This window comes from Triticum aestivum, chromosome 6B, assembly GCF_018294505.1.
Source record: "Triticum aestivum cultivar Chinese Spring chromosome 6B, IWGSC CS RefSeq v2.1, whole genome shotgun sequence".
Taxonomy (NCBI): Eukaryota; Viridiplantae; Streptophyta; class Magnoliopsida; order Poales; family Poaceae; genus Triticum; species Triticum aestivum.
Window position 1 is genome coordinate 616,587,361 of NC_057810.1, and position 13,318 is coordinate 616,600,678.

At 44.6% G+C, this 13,318-nt stretch overlaps 1 pseudogene; it reads right to left on the reverse strand.

Moving 5' to 3' along the window:
* Nucleotides 1-328: 328 nt before the first annotated feature.
* Nucleotides 329-9,056, reverse strand: LOC123138317 (uncharacterized; annotated as a pseudogene).
* Nucleotides 9,057-13,318: the final 4,262 nt, after the last annotated feature.

Below are 13,318 nucleotides of genomic sequence, written 5' to 3' on the forward strand. Positions count from 1 at the left end.
CAGGTGCTTAGCGAATCCTCCTTTCCGATTAACTTCGGTTCCTACTCCTAATTCCTATTTTCCTAATTATTTTCGTAGAAAACGTTACTTCGTTACAGATTGGTTTTTACCTCCTCGGTTAAAGATCACAGTCTAGACAAGACCCAAAAGTAGGTGAGTTAGACGGTTCGTTTAATTGTAAAATATTAACGCATGATCTTCAATTGATATATGATATTGTATAACTTCTATTCATCTTTTTTAGATTTGAGTCATCATGAGGAAAAATCAGTCTGGTCCATATAAGCGCAAGAGAAAAGAAAGAACAGAATTTAATTAGTACATCTTATATTATACACTATATAAAAAAATTCTGCGAGATACATATACATTATAGTTGCTTGTTACTTCATTTTTATAGCAAGATAGGGCCGCATTTTTTAGTTTCGAACAGGGCCCCGGATTTTGGCGGCCCGGCCCTGCTCGTAGCACCCCCATGGCTGGTTCCAGCTCCTTCAGGATACCCGTTGTAGCCCTCTAGTGGCTGGTTGCAGCTCCTGGTAAGACGATTGCAGCACGTCATCTTCCCCGGATCCAGCAGGGAGCAGGGCACCTCGCTCTCCCCCTGAAGATTGCACCAAGCCATGGCACCGGTCTCAGCAACCGTTGTAGCATCTGCAAAAATCGCCGGTGACAGCAAAAACTTCCTCGCTGATGCTGCTTGTAGCTCGCCGATGCATGGGGTGCGTTTCCGGGCAGCTCGAAGTCGGCCATGGCCTCCGCAAAAAAAAAAAAACGAAGCGGCGAGAGCTTCCGTGCAACAGCTAGTCAGGGGTGGAGGTTTGAGATGAAGAGAAGCGGAGGAAACCTGCTCGGGTTGTGCCATCCATGGTGTCTCGAGCGTGAGCGGGGGGAGAAGAGATGGGACAAGAGGTGCGGTTGAGAAAGAAACGTATGCAACGATAAGATTCCTGGAGTAAATCACGTGGGGCCACAGCCAGCGAGCGCGCGTCGAAAGCGACCGGCCGAATCTTCAGCCAGCACGCTGGCGTGAAGCGTTTTCCATATTAATACCACTAGTACTCGAGCAGCTAAGAATGGATGTCCCAGCACCAACGGACAAGAAAACATCATCAATACTAGCGGTGATCGTCAGCTATACAACCAACGTGACATCACGCAGGCAGAGGCCTTCGGCGAGGCAGAGGCCATTTCTGACGTGGCAAAGGGTTGGCTCTACGACCAATGTAGCGTGGCTCAGGCAACGGCCATCTGTCATGAGCAAGAAAGCACAAGTCAATGAAGAGATTTATTCTAAACAATGTTACAGATAGATAGTATTAACATGTGTAAGAAAGAATACTTGTTTCCATCAATCGGTGCAACAGTGTCAGTGTTTCTGTGTGTCCCGCCAGGCAACAACCATTTGTGTGGTTGATCAGCCATATTTCAAAAAGCATAAGAGTTACTGAATAAACTATCTCAAACAATATGTAGATACCGTACTTAAGAAAGAATACCTGTTTTCAACACCCTCGACAACAGTACCATCTGCACTAGTCCTGCAAGTACACCCGAAATCAATTTTAGCACAAGGAAACGAGTTAGTTTAAACCAATGACATACCAGCTTAATGCATTAAAAAATAGGCAAGGATATAAGAGCACGATGAGAGCGTACGGGTAAGTATGGCATTAAGAGTGATAATGGCAGATAACAACAGAACACGCCAATGAATTAAGTTACCGGCATCATGTACAATTACATCACTACATCAGTGTACAGTATTACACTTTGGGGGCACACACAAGTTGTCATATCAGTCAAACACAATTGGGCCAAAATTATGTTGAAGTGAAAATGATTAAACTATGTGAAAACTAGAGATGAATATACATAGGACAACTTCCCTAAAACCTACAAGATTCTTTTATTAAAAACAAGACATACCATTTTTTATTTAAGTTCAATAAGAGGCGGTGAATAACGTCCCTCGGCAGGAATGGAGTTTCTTCCTCATCATAAAAGTTCATTCCAATAAAATTCCCATCATTGTCAATAAGAGGGCCCCCAATCCCAGCCTAGCAAAACAAAAGTAATAACATACAAGAGTTAAACACATATATCGTTTGATAGATGTAGCGATAGCTTATGTTAGTATTCCAACGGTAATAACTTTTTGGCAAGTTAGAGGTATTGGGGAAGTCCACAAGAAATACCTTGGTGATTTTACAGGTGGAGACACAAAGTTCTTTGCAGCTTATGGAGAGATATAGGGAGCAAAAGAAGGACTTGCATATGGTGTTCATTGACTTGGAGAAGGCCTATGATAAGATACCGCGGAATGTCATGTGGTGGGCCTTGGAGAAACACAAAGTCCCAGCAAAGTACATTACCCTCATCAAGGACATGTACGATAATGTTGTGACAAGTGTTCGAACAAGTGATGTCGACACTGATGACTTCCCGATTAAGATAGGACTGCATCAGGGGTCAGCTTTGAGCCCTTATCTTTTTGCATTGGTGATGGATGAGGTCACAAGGGATATACAAGGAGATATCCCTTGGTGTATGCTCTTTGCGGATGATGTGGTGCTAGTTGACGATAGTCGGGCGGGGGTAAATAGGAAGTTAGAGTTATGGAGACAAACCTTGGAATTGAAAGGGTTTAGGCTTAGTAGGACTAAAACCGAGTACATGATGTGCGGTTTCAGTACTACTAGGTGTGAGGAGGAGGAGGTTAGCCTTGATGGTCAGGTGGTACCTCAGAAGGACACCTTTCGGTATTTGGGGTCAATGCTGCAGGAGGATGGGGGTATTGATGAAGATGTGAACCATCGGATCAAAGCCGGATGGATGAAGTGGCGCCAAGCTTCTGGCATTCTCTGTGACAAGAGAGTGCCACAAAAGCTAAAAGGCAAGTTCTACAGGACGGCGGTTCGACCCGCAATGTTGTATGGCGCTGAGTGTCGGCCGACTAAAAGGCGACATGTTCAACAGTTAGGTGTGGCGGAGATGCGTATGTTGAGATGGATGTGTGGCCACACGAGGAAGTATCGAGTCCGGAATGATGATATACGAGATAGAGTTGGGGTAGCACCAATTGAAGAGAAGCTTGTCCAACATCGTCTGAGATGGTTTGGGCATATCCAGCGCAGGCCTCCAGAAGCTCCAGTGCATAGCGGATGGCTAAAGCGTGCGGAGAATGTCAAGAGAGGGTGGGGTAGACCGAATTTGACATGGGAGGAGTCCGTTAAGAGAGACCTGAAGGATTGGGGTATCACCGAAGAGCTAGCTATGGACAGGGGTGCATGGAAGCTCGCTATCCATGTGCCAGAGCCATGAGTTAGTTGCGAGATCTTATGGGTTTCACCTCCAGCCTACCCCAACTTGCTTGGCACTAAAGGCTCTGTTGTTGTTGTTGTTGTTGTAGACACAAAGTTCTTTGCAGTCAAGTTTGCTTTGTTTGCCAATCAATACCTTCCCCTCGTCAGCCATTAGTTTGCGACACGCAAAAAGACTGCCCACAGCTATTACGTCCATAGATGAGGTAACTGGATGCCCATGGATTTTTATTGTCCGAGGATGCCAGAATCCCATGATGTCAACAAGGGCGACATTGTAGTGTAAATTATAACAGTTTAATATCCCTACGACTCGAAATTGGTTTGGAAGGCAAACTTCAATCTGCAATGATAACGTTATGTTAACCAGTATCTGAAATGAAAAAAAAAATTGATAGCAGTTAGCAGTAACAACCCTCAAGTTATCATCGATCATGTGTGAACTGCCAGGAACTCTAACCAAACTTGCTGAAGTCAGAATTGTTGCAGAGCATGCTTCGCTCTTTATAAATACACCTGAGCAAGAAATTTTTTTTTGCAAATCCTACAGAGATAATTATTTCAGTTATCAATCATTGATCAATTAAAACATGGACAAGTAAGTACTGTATAACAGAGTCATCACCATTGAATGAAGCAAGTGAGACAACACTTCGATTCATTTTTGAAGCAAGAAGTTTGCTTGATTCTGAAGCAAGTGAGTAGGCACTTCGATCCATTTCTAATCCAAAACCTCCCAATGGTTTTCTCAAGATATCCTTCTTGAATGTATCATCGAGAAGATTTATGTATTGCCCGCCTAGCATGATGCACCAGTTAAAAGTGTTTGATAAAGTTTTTAAAGTGTGCGTGTGCAACATAATGTACTCAGCAAAATAAGTTAAAATGTATTGGCTGCCAAGGGTTCAACGTAGGCCATTGTAGTTTCAATATGTATTCCAAGAAAAAAGGTGTGATTGTGATGTTCCATCTTCCTTCTTCCATCGCACCATTTCCACATCTTGTTTAAGGGTTTGCCAAATACTCCCTACTACTACTACTTACTAAGCCTTTTGTCCCAAACAAGTTGGGGTAGTCTAGATATGAGACCTGTTCACGAGGATTTCCCAGGAGGTCACCCATCCTAGTACTACTCTCGCCCAAATAGGTTTCATACCCAAAGGACTGGCTAGTTTTTACATTGGCTCGCCAAGCCTATCACAACCCTTAGATATGAAACCCTTTCACGAGAACTTCCCAGGAGGTCACCCATCCTAGTACTACTCTCGCTCAAATGTGTTTCATACCCGTGGGACTGGCTAGTTTTTACGTTGGCTCGCCAAGCCTATCACAACCCTCCTCCTTTATCCGGGCTTGGGACTGGCTATGCCTCCGTCCCATAATATAAGAGCGTTTTTTAAACTAGTGGTGTCAAAAACGCTATTGTATTATGGAACGGGAGGAGTATGTCATATGAGTATGCCTCACAGTTTTGATATTTCTATGTTATCTTGTTTTCCTAACTCCAAGTCAGTTTCTGTGCCAATAGTTTTGCAGACTGATGCGCCACATGCATGACTAAATTTATTTTTATGATTTCATAGCAACAAGCAGGCATTCACCTAGATTATCAAATAAATAAAATTGTGAAGACATAATGCTAGTACTAATCAGTCTGTATGTTTTTGCTATGTACTAACAGTATATGACCACACACCAAGTGAGTGGATAGGATCCCCATAATCTCCAGTTAGGTCATTTATCACATAAAAATGGGGAGGCTACCATTCAGCTTGACCATAGACCCAGTATGGGGAACACAATCTAACTTCCCGTCTCATCTTCCTCCCTGTGGTTCAACGGCTGTCAAAGGACAGCCGCGCCTCTTGGGTCCAGGGCTGTCTCATTCTGGCCTAAACAGCCAATATCCTATGAAATAAATTTGCTCACCTCCTGCCCTGAGGAAAGCTGAATCTCCATAACGACTTTTAAATCTTGCAGTTACAGCTTCATCAACCTCTTCCTTAACACTGCAGCACAATGTAGGAAACTCACCGTGATAAATCCACAAAAAGAAGATATCAAGAGACACATACCATGCACAAAATGAGAGTATTAAACAAGGGAAATATACCAAATAGTTGCATATACTTTACAGCAGATAAATTTAAAAAAATATAAAACAATTTCTCCATGGGTCTGTTTAAATGCAAGTTTAGAGTGTAGCAGAAATATGCATTACCGCCAGATTAATTTAACAATCGTAATGTACTCCCTCCGTCCCAAAATAAGTGCCGCAGACTTAGTACAACTTTGTACTAATGTTGCACTAAATCAGCGACACTTATGTTGGGACAGGAGATGTAAAAAAAGTAAAAAAAACACAAGTACAAAATAGCTAATGAGGTAGTTTTGGGGATAAATTTGTAAATCTCGGAAGCTGCTCTTACACAAACTCAAATAGAAATAGGGCAGGGAGGAGTAGTGTAGGATGCAGTGAGAGAGAAGTATGGGTAAGCCAAACAGAGTGTTTGTTCATCAATACTGAAAGTGTGCATCCCTGACCATCGCGCGAAACCACATGAATTCACGAATTGAAGGCCTTTGTACGTAGGGGGTCTTTCTTTGTTTGGTACCAGAGCAGTTCATCCCAACAAAGTTGCCATCAAAATCAACAAGGGGACCTCCAATCCCCACCTAGCACAAACATGAGGATGAAGTTATGCATGAAAAATGCAATTAATAATTCCTGAAACTAAGGATATGCATCAGCACACAGAATGATATAAGCCATTCATACCATCATACAGCAGTTATATATTTGAACCGTACAAACTAAAGCAGCTAGCTCACCTCATGGATTCGGCATGTGCTTAACATTTTCTCATCTGTAAGAGCGCATAGAGAGGCAAGATCTACTCCACTTGTGGTCTTTAATTCTCCTGAATCATAACAGCGCCATACAGCTGCTACCTTCCTATAAGGCTCAAACTGCGTGGCACGATCAAGACTTAGATGATATAGATGGGTGGGATCAATAACATCAATGTTCTTGATTTTAACGATGAAAAAATCAACATATATCTCAGGATTCTCTATCCACCCAGTGACAATCTGATCATCAGGAAGGCGTACTTTAATCTGAAATGAGCACAGGGTAATGGCTGTACTGAATTAATCATTACAGGTGCAGCATATATATTAGCATAACCAATAATCCGGAAAAGGTTACCGTCAAACTTTCAGTGATCTTCCCTAACCGCCAAGTATAAGGAATCAAATTTATCGATGTCAGGAAACACGTGGCATCAGGACATGAGCTTTCGATGCATGTGCCCGTGCATTCGCGTAATTGGGTATCACCTGGAGAGGGAGAGAGTCATACATGCAAACGAATAGCTGATCATCAAAAACAAGGTAACATGAGAAATTATTAACAGTATAATCACCAACCATAGAACGAGGCCAGCGCCACAACACTCATGCTTAATCTGGAAAGTACTTGGTTACTCAAGGCGCCTTTTGTTGATTTACTCAATTTCGCTACGGACTTAGCACCCAAACCTAGTTAATTGAAATAAAATCATGTGTGATGCAGTTAATAGAACGGTCTACTATGAATAGTCAGGAAAAGGAAGCAGAAATGGACTCACTTGGCCTAACTGCTTTCATCTCACTGTTCATTCTTGCCCTTGAAGAATCATCAAACCCTTCCTTAACTCTAACACTGCAGCGAAACGCAGAAAACTCAAAGTGATAAATCCACGAAGGCAATGTATCGCAACCACATACAAAAAATGAGCTAGTATTAAACAAGGGAAATTTAGAACAAGGGAGCCAAATAGTTACAGATATTTCACAGCAGAGAAATGTAAGAAAATCTTAAACAATTTCCCCATGGGTCTTCTTGTTAAATGTAAGTTCAAGTGCAACAGAAATATGTATTAGCGCCGGCATTAAAATAACAACCTTAATCTAGTGCAGTGCAGATCTAAACAATTTAAGAAAAGAAACACATGAGTAGAAAAATAGCTAATGGTACAGTTTTTGGGATATAAACTCGTAAACCTTGGAACCTTCTCTTTGGCTTTGAGAATGACACACCTTGCACACAAGCTCAAATAAAAATAGAAGGGATGTGTAGAATAGGATGCAGTAAGAGAGAAGCATGAGTAAGCCAAAGAGGGAAGGGCAGTTCATCAATACTGCAAGTGTACATACCTGACCTTCCCATGAAGCACCAAGAATCGAAAAATTCCCTCCCTTCGCACGTAAGCAGTCTTCTCCATTTTGGTACGAGAGGAGTTCATCCCGACAAAGTTGCCATCAAAATCAACAAGGGGGCCTCCAATACCCGCCTAGCACAGAAGTGACAATGAAGTTACACAGAGAAAATGCATGCAATTCATAATGGCTGAAACTGTACAAAAGAAGCTCACCTCGTGGATCCGGCACGTGCTTACGATTTTCTCACTCGTTGGAGAGGCAAGATTTAGTCCACTTGTGGCTGTTAAAAATCCAGAACTGAAACAGCGGCATACAGCTGCTACCTTCGTATGAGGCTCAAACTGCATGTCACGATCAAGACTTGCGGCATCAACTCCAGACACGTTCTTGATGTTGACAATGAAAAAATCAACATATATCTTAGGATCCTCTATCCACCCAGTGACAATCCGATCATTCGGAAGGCGTACTTTAATCTGAAATGAGCGCAAGGTGAATTAATGATTACAGGTGCAACATATATATAAGCATAACTAATAACCAAGGAAAAGAATAGAGAAAAAAGTTACATTCAAACTTGCAGCTGGGTGAGTAGGTGGAATCAACCGTCTGGATGTCAGGATTGTAGCTTCAGAATTAGAACATGAGGTTTCAATGCATATGCCTGTGCATTCACGTAACTTGGTATCACCTACGCACAGAGAGAAAGTCAAGCGTGCAGACAAAATAACTGGTCACTAAAAACAGGCAATATGAGAAAGTATTAACAGCAAGTATAATCACTAACCGTCGAACGAAGCAAGCGACACGACACTCCTACGCAATCTTGAAACTACTTGCTCACTGAGTTCACTCAGGGCGCCTGGACTGGATTCACTCGAGACGTCCAATCTAGCTACGAAGGTACCACACAAAGCTAGTTAATTGAAAATAAAATCATGTGTGATACAGTTAACAGAAGCGTCAATTTTACTATTGTGGATGTGTGCTTGCAGGAGAAGGGAAACAGCATGGACTCACTTGGCCTAGCTACCCTTTTGTAAGGGCGTTGCTCTTCATCGCCTCTCACCAGCCGCCGCTTGTTTTTCATCATCGATTTTTTCTATCCAGCCTGAGCAGCAACGAATGAGATTCAACTAACACTGATTGATCTGATTACACAACTAGTGGATCGGTATGGTTGCCAGACAAATGGAGGGATTGGGCTATCCGTACACAATAGATCGGAGTTGGAAGCTAGGTCAAAAATACCATAGAAACTGCGCCAGATTACTGTGGTGGAATCGCTCTAAGGAACTGGGTGGGTTAGTTGAACTATCCGTATAGTACAACCAAAGATTTTGAATTAGATCTCGGACAATCCAAGCAACCAAAATTCGACCGGAGAAGGAGAAGGGATACCTTCGAAACAAGCAGAATCTTGTTTTTTGAGCCGCCGCTGGATTCGTCGACGGAAGGACCTCTGCTCCAACTTTTGTTTTTTGAGCCGACCTTTTTTTCTTTTTCTTTTTTGGGCCGACCTCTGCTCCAACTTACTCCAGCCGCGCGAGAGGGGGGCGTTTTTTCTGGGACGGCCCACTAGCTCCTGTTTTAGAACCTTCCATTCGGTTTCGGGCGGTTTGTGGAAGCTTCCGGTCAATTTTTTTCATTTTATTTTTCCTGTTTCCAACTAAAAAATCATATAGGGTTCAACCATATCTTCAAGAACTAGTATAACTACTCAAACAAAGACATGAAAGTTAGGGACAAGTTATAAGGCGACATCAAGCCACTGAAGGGAGAAGGCATGGTCGTGGTACGTGTCTTGTAGTTTATGTCGAGCTTCATGCTAGGAGTAGGAAGGAACATGTATGTGCGGTGGTCGATGCACTGCCACAGTATGGTGCCGTTTGACGATCGGACTACGAGATTACCCATATTCAAAAGCACCGCCGTGACGCAAACAATCCTGTCGCCCAACAAACAAGTGTCACAGTACGAAAGCAAAGCACGATCGCTCCGTGAAAGTAGGATCGCAGGAGGCCAAGGAGGCGACGAGGGTTTCCTGCGCGCCGCCGGTGGCGCCGCCTGTTCCCTCTCTCTCCATCGGCCACTCCGGCCGCAGGAGGGAGGGGGAACCTCGGGTCTATCCGCTAGGTGTGTGTGGTAGGGTTAGGGTTGAGGATGACGCTGCCGAGGCCGTTGCGGTGGTGTCGCGTGGAAATAAGTTTCTCCGGGCTCCGTTCGCGGTCAGTCGAGGCTGTGGGCTTCGTCTAGGAGCCAGCGGGGTGGGGATCCCCGGATCTCGTCGAGGTCGCGGGCTATGGTGACTGGAGGTCCATTCGCACTGGCCGTTTGGGTCCTCAGATGGGCGATGGATGCAGGGAGACGAAGACCCTTTTTCTTCCTTGTCAGTATGATTTGTTGTTGTTGTTCTTCTCCTTCCTCTGCGCTGATGCTGGAGGGAGATTCTGCTTTGGCCGGGCGAATGGCCCGGCCACGGTGCTGGACCGATCGAATGACTCGAGTTCTCTTCCTTCCGGAAGGGACATTTTTCGCGGTACTCAAAGCCAAAGATGGCGATGGCTGTTGCAGGTGTGTTGGATTGATGTCCATGCCCTCTCAGCGCTGGTGTCAAGAAAGGAGGAAGCAGCATGGTGGCAATTGTTCCGTGGTTGAAGATGATGACCTGCTTGCGCCTGGTTGCAGATCGTTCTGCTGCAGGGGTCTTCTCTCAAGATTCAGGGATGATGAAACAGAGCTCCGGAGATCTTCTTATGTTATGGTTGTCTTAGGGTACTCTATGTGTTTATGGTCCTTTGTGTTTGCGTTCCAGTGTGCTTGTAAGGGTCAACTATTTTGTATTGTTTCGTGATTTGAATGCAAATAATTCTCAACAAAAAAAAGAAGCACCGCCGTCGGGGTAGATGAGACCAGACCAGTGATCACGTTAGTTGTTTTTTAAATAAAAGGCATGCGCCCGACTTTATAATTAAAGCCACCAGGTAGAGTCACATCACAGCCCCCAGAACAACACAAAGGCCGACCAGAACAGAGTTAAGAAGTGCGAGTACATGGCAACCAGCCAAACATGGCACGCAGGCCAGCAAAGAGTCCAAAAGAACCAGAAATTAAGCCATCCTCCTAGAGCGCCGCAACAGGGAAGACGCCATAGATCTCATCTTAGATAACATGTCATCGAATGCCTCTAGGTCCCCTTTCTTAGTCAATGATCTCCACTGCTGCAAAAAGACGTTGGCTTTAAATAAGCAATTCACAGGGTTAGCCGGGAAAATGTGTTCGACAGTGAACTTGTTTCTAGTAGTCCACAGCGACCAACAGATCGCTACCTAGCCAACCCAGAATACCCTCTTAGACCGGCCTGCTAAAGTATTAACACAACGCCGCAAATCCTCAAAAGATGATGGATGCCAATTAACATGAAGCCAAAGTCTAATGCAACTCTAGAGGAATTTAGCCAAAGAGCAATGAAAAAATATATGCTCGGTGTTTTCAAGAGCCCCACAAAGCGCACATCTATCAGAGCCCGACCCGTTCCACTTCCTAATTTGATTGGCCACAGGAAGTTTTCGCCGGAAAGCTTGCCACAGGAAAATTTTTATCTTAGGAGGAATACGAGCTGGCCAAATATACTTGAATTTAGCTGTGCGGGCACCCGAGATAAGTTTGGAGTAGGCAGATTTAACTGAGAAACGCCCCGAGGCAGTGTGAGGCCAGACCACCGAGTCATCTTCCTCCGAGAGCAAGGGGAAGCAGGCAGTAAGACGTTGCCAATCATCCAACTCCACAGGAGAAAGAGAACGCCGGAAATCAAGGACCCAGTCATGAGCCGAGAGCTCAAAGATAGAGATCTCGGGATCAGCGCAATACGAGAACAGGGTCGGGTAGGCCACCGCAAGCGTGGTATCCCCTACCCACCAATCTAACCAAAAACGAGTGGATTTACCATTCCGAACTACAAATTTAACAAGGGATTGGAAGATCGGTCGAACTTTAACGAGCTAGCGCCAAAACTGAGAGCCACCAGAGGAGGAGGCGAACATAGGGCTCGAGGAGGGGAAGTACTTAGCTTTGAGAAGAGATAGCCAGGTGGGACGCTCCTCGAGGAACATAATCTTCCACCACCATTTTATCATGATGCACTTGTTCGTAACCAAAGTATTACTGATGCCTAGGCCCCCCCATGCTCTTAGGTCTGCAAATTAGGTCCCACTTAACCATCCTATATTTGCGCTTATTATCAGAGGAGTTCCAATAGAAAGCACCCCTATGCTTGTTGAAACCAGCGTGAATCCCTCCGGACAAGAGATAGAAGCCCATTAGAAACATCGGAAGGGAGGAGAGGCACACATTAGTAAGGGCAACCTTGCCCGCCTGGGAGTTATAACGGCCTCTCCACGGCAAAACTCTATTTCCTACTTTAGTCACTGTCGGGGCAAAATCTTTAGCCAAGAGCTTGAGAGGGGAGATTGGTAGGCCCAGGTATTTGAGAGGATAAGACCCTAGAGAACAATTGAGAAGATTAGCCACTCTCCGAGCTTCCGAATCAGGCACCCTAGTCACAATAACTTTGCTCTTTGAAAAGTTGGTTTTAAGACTCGAAAGCGCTTCGAAGCATAAGAGGAGAAATATAAGAGGAGAAATTTCAGGTTCGTGAGGTTGTCCTCATTAAGTTCAACCATAATAATGGTGTCGTCCGCGTATTGAAGGTGAGTGATGCCATTGGGGATAAGGTGAGAACTAACATGCGTAATGTGCCCAGCAGTAGCTGCTCGAGAAAGGATATGAGAGAGAGCATCTGCAACGAAATTAAAGAGCAACGGGGACGCCGGATCCCCTTGTCTAAGGCCCCTACCATTAGCAAAGAAATTACTAATCTGACCATTCACCGCCACAGCCGTGTGCCCACCCGAGACAAGCTGCATAAGACGGTGAACCACCGCTCCCTCGAAGCCCTTATCAAGAAGAACATGGCGAAGGAAATTCCAACTCACCGAGTCATAGGCCTTTTCGAAGTCAAGCTTAAGAACCACAGCCTTAGTGCCCTTGGTCCGCAGGTCATGGACTATGTCATGCAAGCAAAGCACCCCATCCAAAATAAATCTCCCCTTTATGAACGCAGATTGATAAGGACTAATGACACGATGGGCGATCGGAGAAACCCTAGTTGCCAAACCCTTAGCCGGAATCTTCGCAAAGTTGTTAATTAAAGCAATGGGCCTAAACTGGGAAATCAAGTCAACACCTTTGACCTTAGGGGTGAGAGTGAGTACCGCATAATTCAGTCTAGAGATGTCAACAGTTCCCAGCCAAAAACCTTGTGTAATAGGCTGAATGAGGCCTTTTAACTGAGGCCAGAATTGCCGAAAGAAAGGAATGGAGAATCCGTCAGGCCCAGAAGCCGCATTAGAGTTGGCAGATCGAATCGCTTCGAAAATCTCCTCTTCAGAACGGGGAATCATCAGACTCTCATTTTCATAACTCGACACCTGTTCGAGGGGAGACCAAAAGGACGGCGCCAACCTAAAACCCAACTCAGGTTTAGCAGATAAGAGGTTAGAAAAGAAGTGGACCACGTGCCGCATAATCACAGACTGATCAGAGACCCTGACGCCCTCGATAAGGAGACTATCAATCAGGTATCTCCGACATCTACCGTTTGCAATGGCAAAGAAATAGGCCGTGGGCGAGTCACCCTTTAAGGTCCAGTTAATAGTGCCTCTTTGCTTCCAATATACTTCCTCCTGATGATGAATACCCAAAAGAGCCTCTTCAAGACCGTAGCGGAT